An 8,204-nucleotide genomic window follows, 5' to 3' on the forward strand; every position below is an offset into this window, starting at 1 on the left:
TAAAGTTCATTTTCCTGCCAGAGAAATTCCTCACAGCCGTGACCGGGCGACTACAATTAGCCCCTTCTCCATTAGCATCGCTCGTCAGCCGTGAACCATCAGTTATTATTAGCTAACAGTGCTGTTATTACACTGCACACAGCACAGGAGGAACAAATCTCAGGATGCCTGCTCCTTTATTAAACAAAAGCATTTTTTCCAGCTCATTTTGGTCGAATTCATTATGTTGCACAAGTTTTCTGTGGAAGTAAAGCTGCGGTTTAAGAGGTGGTTTAGCTTTCCGATATGTGATTTAGTTAGTTGGTGAACTTCAGAGGTGGCTTCGAGGGGCAAACAGGAAATAGCAAAAATGAATGTGTTGAAGGTGTGACTGTGCAAGCAGCAGCTGGAAATAGAACGTAGATGAATCACGTTGGGTTTTTTCTGTAATTGCAGCCCTCACATTCAGAGAGAGAAACCACGTCGAGCCATCTGGAACTGCAGCTATCAGCTTCTGCAGAGGACTGCGAAATTATCACAACATCGACATTCACAAGGATGATTTCCAAAATTTGTATCCACCAGCTGAAACATTGCAGGTATAATGTACACAGCAAATTCAAAAGTGTTAAATTTTTTGGTGTTAATAGTCTCCTTGCAAAAGTAGAGTTAATTTTACTCTAAGTAGAGTCACATTCTTTTAATGTAACTCTGAGGTGTAAAATGATAGTAGTTAAAATCGAGTGTTAAAAATGAGTGTTTCGCTGTCAAATCTGGAGGTGTTACAATGGAAACATTAACTCTTGACCTCTTAACTCTGAACTCCTAGAGGGGCTATGACACCAACAGAGTAAATTCACAGACTCCGCCCCCAGCACGGCTCCAATCGAAGCTGAAGTGAAGCCGTTTCAGAACATTTTGCTCTACATATTTGAGTTGTTTGCCATGCTTGGTAAGTCATTTTTTCAAAGATTGTTTCAATTGTTATTAGCTTTTACTTCTGTGGCTCTTTGGAGCTGAGACAAAGCTGTGTGAAAGGCATTAGCCATGTTGCTCGCTGATAGCATAATATTCTGTTTTAGCTAGCTGAAAGGTATTGTTTGCAGGCAAATACCACAGCCTTGAAAAAAAGCTTGCATGTGAATTTTCAGTCAAATCTTTGGTCAAATACACCTAAAACAATGTCTATAATGTGAAATGTTGGTATAATGGTGCTACTTGAAGCCTGAAAACGATCGCCCATAAAAAACAAACAAACGAGCAAACAGCAGTAGCAGACGTCCTGACTGGATTCTACGTTAGCATAGATCCCTCCAGAGTTTTGTGCACACGGTTTAGGTAAAAATGAAAAAGGTTGAGGTTTTACATTTAGTTCAGTATTACCTGTTGCCTGTGTCTTTGTCTTTTGGGAAAATACTTTACACAAGTAATGGCTCAAAGAGGATTCCTTTTTTTTTTTACTGTGCTGCAATTGTTTACTGGATTATTTGTGCCATTAATTAATGTCAACTAATTTTTATTCGATCTCCGCACAGGATATGCTTGTGAAGATGGAATATGGGGGAGAGCAGAAGTGCGTTGAAGTTCCACAAAGTGATGAATGAAGGACATGCATATTGTATTGAAGAAATAAGTGTTGAGAATGCTGTTATTTGCATTTACCATGTCAGACCTTTTGATAAACAAAATTCTAATGAAAGTGAGAACATGTATACTGTTACATCTTTCAGAAAATGTTTTGAAATTGTGGTGCACAGTTCAGAATAAATGTTTTTCAACAACCATTGCGTCTTTTTAGTAAATGTTTATTTCCAAAAGAAATTTCTAGAAGATCAGAACAGTAAAATTCCCACTTTTTAGAATGAATTAGAAGATAACTCTTACGTAGTTAAACTAAAATACTCTTTGAGAGTTAATATATAAACTCTTAACACCAAGTGTTAAATGATCAACTCCAGACAGATTTGGTGTTTAACACTAAATCAGAGTTAACGTACCAACTCTCCAAAAAGAGTTAAATTAACACTCTCTGGTGTGGACCCATATAGACACTTTAATAGTGTTGAAATCAAATCCGACAGTGTTAATTTGGACATGCTGGATTTGCTGTGTAGGAACATCTCAATTCTGTTTAATAAATATTAAACTTTGTAGCTATCTGGAGGCTCTTACAGGGAAATATAACATTACAGGTTAAATATTTTCACGTTTTGCCATTTGTTTGTTGAGCAACAGCTGTCATACACACTGATTTATTTTTAAATCTTCTTTACTGGTGTGAAACGACAGACAGCTTTCAGGAACAGATGACAAAGAACATTATTCAGTCATTCATTCACTTGTATTTTTATTTTTTATTTTTTATTTATTTTTATTTTTTATTCCTATTTATTCTATTTATCCCCTTTGTATATTTTATTTATATTTGTCTCTGTATTTATATGTGTGTGTGTGTGTGTGTGTATATATATATATATAACAATTCTGTAACTGTAACTTCGGTCGTTGCTGTGCTTTTTTGGAAGTCGAATTTCCCAGAGGAACCCACCCGAGGGATTAATAAAGTTCTATCCTATCCTATCCTATCCTATCCTATGTGATTACTAGGAGTCCTTGCCTAGAGTTAGACTTAAAAATATGAACAGTGAGATTTACTGTTTTTTTAAACAGGACAACTTTGACAAAAAAAAAAAAAAAGAAAAAGAAAGAAATTAATTTTTTCTATCATTTTTGTTGCATCTGACATTTATGTACAATTTATTGTTTATCATAAAAAATATTTAAAAAATCAAACACTAATGATGTAGAGGTCTCAAAAACTAATCCGTCAGATATCCACTTGGAAATACGGGGTTAATTTAACTGTCCGCAGTAAAATAATGTTTTCATTCTGATCTTTATGATTTCAGACTTTCAACAGTAACATGTCAAAACAGATTTCATTTATCTCGAATAGTGTGTTTTCCGTTATTGTTTAACATGAAAATGTCAAACTGTGTCCGTTCTTTCAATTATTATGGTTTAGTAATAATTCAAACAGATTAATACATTGTTGTAATAATTTTAAAATGTTTGATATAAAGATAGAAAAGTGGGCGGCATCACTGAGGGGGACAGGTTTTGATGGCTGAGTGGGCGGGTGGCTGCGCTAAGCCACACACACGACCCACAGATGAGACGTCTGCGAGGATTTGTGCAAAACGAAATGCATCAGAAACTCTCCAACTAACTACATTTTTTTGGACATATTTTTGAGAAAAAGTTGTAGCGAGCGAAGTGGAAATGATTGAATATTCAGTTGTCCTTGAATGCATCATTGCTTGGCTGTTTTTGTGCGCAGTCACGATTCTCAGTCTGCATCTATGGCTGGCTTTTCCTGTGCTGCAACACATATTTGAAGAAATAAATGGTTAAAAACATCTAATAGAAAGAAAACAATCCTGTTTGTGACTCTTTTTGAATAAAAACATAACTTCTGTGTCACGAAACGTAACGTGTAAATCAATATGAGTGATGCGTTGGCAGACGGGCGTGGTCTGAGCCACGAGTATTTCTTTTTTTTATTATTATCTCTTTTATTGGGACAGCTGTTGAACATAACAGTAGTTTGCCTTTTTACATTTTCTTTGCTGTCACATTTTAACTTATAATTGAAAAATAAAGAAGACAGAAAAAGAAGAGAAAAGAAAAGAAGAAGAAAAAAAAACAACCCCCCCCCCCAAAAAAAACAAAACAACAACAAACAAACAAAAAAACTGGGGTTAGGAGGCAGCAGGGCAGGTAGGTTTCCGCAGAACTCAGGGTTGTAACATCATACACACGAGTATTTCTAATAATGCACCAATGGGTACACGAGGACTGGAACATCACCGTGCTCACAAAGGTGGAATGGCCGGGCTGATCTCAGAGCAACACGTGCTCCATGTCCATCTTTAAACGGATATCTTTGTTCAAATAGCAGCAAGTGACATTTCACACCACAGTTTACTCTCCATCATCTACCTACGTTATCATTTAACTGCAGCGCACATAATTGTCATGTACATTTTCTGGTACTTCAGTCTGCGGCCCGGGTTCAAATTCCTCCCGTATTGAACTTTGCTTCCATTTGTTTCAGCTAATCGACAGCTGATATTTAAAAATCAGTAGAAACTGTAAACTAATGACGGAAGACGAAGGGAGCTGCTGATGCTCCCAGACAGCCGATCGATCAGCGAGTCGGGGAGTCTCGCTTCCGCTGGCCCCACCCACCCTAACCTTTACCGCGACTGGTCGACAGGTCCATCAATCAACTTGACTGACAGCTCCAGCAGCCGCTCATTGCGCCAATCGATAGCATGGATTTTCTTCTTTCAGACGTGGATATTATGACATCTGATGGCGAGGTGGTTAATATTCTTCTATCTGAGATAAATACACAGAGTGAAGAGACTGGAGGTGAAGATCAATCTGTGTGCCGGTCGTCTTATCACCGCTGCCATTCAATAACACTTTGAATGGGGGATGAATGCAGGAGGTGGAAGATGATTGATTGTTCCCAAGGAGAGCGCACCCAGGGATTCCCCATTAGAAAATGATGGCGCCAAGGGAAAAGAAATAAATTAAAAATGAATTAACTTTGACATACTGTAACTGATTTTATTGCTACACTAGAAACTCAGATCAAAGCTCCACCAAACAAGTTCATAATATGTTATTCTAATAAAAATAACGTCACACTTTAATCATGTTATTTTTCATATTTACTCTAAATGTCGACCGTATATGACTAGCACTCATTTTTTTCTGTATTTCTGCCCCAAAATCCTTTGAGGTAAATAAATGAAATATTGTCAGTGGTCTTTGGAGGTGCTGGTGGGATTAGGCTGCGCTAGCCTGTTTATCCCTGCTACCAGCAGGTGCAGACAGGAGAGCGGCGTCGGTGATGTCAGGGAACAAATGGCCAAAGAATCCTCAGCGGCTCCTTTAACGGATAACGGTTGTTGTCTGTTTATTTCCACGAAAATCCCTCGTACAGCCAAACTGCAGGTGGAAATGTCAGAAGCATTATAATAAATTCATGTGTACGCTGAAACAAATGTAGTGAATTAAAAAATAATGTACTGATAATTTATCTTGAGTGCTTTTATGTGCTGTGACTGACATTCAACCCTGCAATCTTTCAAATATGTGACTGTAAATTTGAATGCTACAAACCTGCAAAAGTTCAATTCCACCTGGACTAACATGCTAGTTTTAAATCGAGCCTTCTTTTAATTAAGAAAAGCACAAACATGCCCATCGTAAACTCTAGCAGAAAGGAATAATGACTGTTACAAAGAGCTGTTAAGTAACACGTGCGTTGGGTAAAATAATGATACAGTGCACACTGTCCTGCTATGTGGGGCTTTTATTATAGAAAGAAACTGCAGTCAGCTTGTTACCCACAGCCCAGAGAGATCGGGAAACAACACCAAAACAAGAACTCAGGGTTACATAACTATAACCAGCGGCTATTACCAGAGGCATTGTAAGAAAGAGACAGGGCACTTAAAGAAGCCTGCATCGAAATCTAAGAGCAGAATTCATCATTGCCAAAGATGGCAGCTATGATGCTCGTGCCCCCGGGGGGCCACTCAACAGCCCAACTGGAAAACACTCGAGCACAGTCAACAAGTTTTCTGTGTGGCAGGTGTAGCTGCGATGTAGTGAGAGTTAAGGTGGGTGTTCTTTCTTTAGGTAATTGTGATTTTTCTTGGAATTCTTTATCAAAAATGTCAAACTTTTCACAAGTGCAGCAAAGTTAGCAGATGTTTGTGGCCTCCGGCCCGATCGTGCCTCTCTGTGTGGTGTTTGTGTGTTCTCCAAATGCCTGCGTGAGTCCAAAGACGTGCACGTGAGGTTAGCTGGTGATTGGTGTGAATGATTGTCTATGTTTGTTTTTTTTATGTAGCAGTGTAGTTTAGCGGTATAGAAATATATATCAAGTTCTTTTAGACTATGAATTTTTCAGTCATTTGTTGGTACTAGTTCACAGTCAGTACTACATTAAAGACTTTAGAGCCTTGGAGCTTCTGTAGTTAACTTTAACTGTGCAGCTTTATCTATCCACACTTGTTGCTAGCTTTCCAACTGTGTGTTTTCAGTTTTTCCGATCAGTCTGTTTGCTCCCTAAAGTATGAAGAGAACAAAGTCTTCCCGAATCAAAAAGACAAAGTTTGTGTGGTTCTAAAAATGTTCCTGGAAAAGTCACAAAGTGGCACAGCTGCTGGAGCAGCGGTAGAAGTTAGTTTGTTGAATGTGGGTGTCGGTGAAGTTAGCGAGTCCCCGCGCTGTAAACCATGAGGCAAACAGAGCTGTGTGGGGTGACAACTCATCTTGACACTCTCCGAACCGCCGCGTCTGACTGTAGAGAGTCATTATGGAGCCATCTGAGGATGTTTATTAATGACCTTGGCATGGCTGGAGGTTGCTGCCATGCTGTTAATGCTATTCACTGGCACACAGCGAACCGTGGCAGGGCACAAAGAAAGGCAGAAAGGCAGAGGACAAGGCGCCTGGTGGACATCCATATTAATGCCAAGCTCAGCCTGTGTTCTGCTGCCATGAGCCCCAGCTGAAGTCCAGACAGTGCAGCCTGATCCCTCAGGACGCGCTCCTTTATCTTCATACCGGCACATCCGCTCCAGCCCAAACTGTCACAAGATGTCTCAAAAGATGTCCGGAGATGTCCTCAAAATGTCTTCTGATGTTCCAAGAAGCTCCTCAGATGTCTGAGGGCAAAGTTTGAAAGTCCACGGCCAAGATGTAACTTTACTTTAAAAACCTCGGAAGCACATGTGAAGCTTCATGTCACAAAAGAACAAAACTAAATCAGCACGATCAGATCCAAACAAATCCACACTCTGATTTTAATTCAGTTATTCTTTTAATTTACTGTTTATTTATTGTTTGAATTCAGTAGAAACATGACTTCAGTTAAAAGCTGACAAAAAATAAGACGTGACGTAATATTATATTTTGTTTTGCCTTTAATAAACTACGGGGTTTTTAAGATAATAGAAAGCACCTTGAAGTGATTGTTTTGGATTGGTGCTACATATATAAATAGAATACTGCTATTTCCAGTATCATATTTTATTTATCCATCCATTCGTTTTCTTCCCCTTATCCATTTCGGGTTACGGCTGGGCTGGAGCCTCTCCCAGCTGTCACAGGGTGAGAGGCGGGCTACACTTCGGGCAAGTTTTCAGTCAGACAATTGCTCACATTTACATCTCAGGCCAATTTACAGTCACGGACAAACCTAAATGTTGGATTTGGTTGTGTTTTATTTAATTGTACTTATTTTGATAATGTTATATGTGCCATAAAATTTTATAAACCCTGATGTAACACACTGAGTCAGTACTAATCTAGATGGAGAGGAAAAAATGTTTGTTCTTGTAACATTTTATTAACATTTTAGTTTTTAGGCCTTCAGTTTAATCTGATGTGATTAAATTGATCCCTGGCAATTTTATCCAAATCATTAAAAATATTGAGACCCTGACTTTTTTCTTTCTTAGAGTTTTCCCAGGATATTTCACGATTTTATAAATAAAATAAATACAGGATCGGTTTCCTTTAAGTCGTCATCTCTGGGCTGAGAAACACAATCTGGCTTGTCCCTGACAGAACGATAAGAACTACCTATTTTCAGATCATCGGTAGATCTGAGTCACGCTGAATGAAGTCTAAATAAAAAGAACTGCTCGGGGAAAAATAAAACAGTGTTTATTGATGTGGCATTTGACATTAACTGCAACACACAGGAACAAAATCCCATCTTTCCCTGACGTGTGCATCCTGAGAAATGATTTTCATGATATAATAACACGGGTCAGCTTTACATTCTCTGTAATGTGTGAAATGACTTTAAAGCAGCTCTAATCCTAATCTGGTTTCACATGCGGATTCTCCGTGTGCCTCCTTTGACCTTGTGTCACACGGCTCATTTTCAAATCCACTTTTCTGATGCAAACTGGATGAAACGCCTGAACAAACCAAGCAGCTGAATATTTTAAACCCTCTGACACACACACACACACACACCCTGGGCATTTCACTCGGTGTTTGCTCCCGGAGAAGCAGCTGCATTTTGCTGTCTTTGCAGGTATCGATTCCACCAACAACAGCGTTTTTGTTTAACAGGTAACCGGCTGTGTTGGCCAGAGACCGTCTCTGCGCAGAAATAATTCAACGTG

At 38.9% G+C, this 8,204-nt stretch overlaps 1 long non-coding RNA gene across 1 annotated transcript; it reads left to right on the top strand.

Annotated features, from left to right (window-relative positions):
• The first annotated feature begins 753 nt into the window (after positions 1–753).
• LOC146717062 (uncharacterized) lies at positions 754–1,761 on the top strand. Its single transcript, XR_014915847.1, has 2 exons — positions 754–931; positions 1,515–1,761. It is a non-coding gene; the product is annotated as an uncharacterized LOC146717062 (long non-coding RNA).
• The last annotated feature ends 6,443 nt before the right edge of the window (positions 1,762–8,204 follow it).

Source organism: Copadichromis virginalis, linkage group LG2 (genome assembly GCF_057382275.1).
Source record: "Copadichromis virginalis isolate Kocher_CV1m ecotype Utaka linkage group LG2, C_Virginalis_male_GT1.1, whole genome shotgun sequence".
NCBI lineage: Eukaryota > Metazoa > Chordata > Actinopteri > Cichliformes > Cichlidae > Copadichromis > Copadichromis virginalis.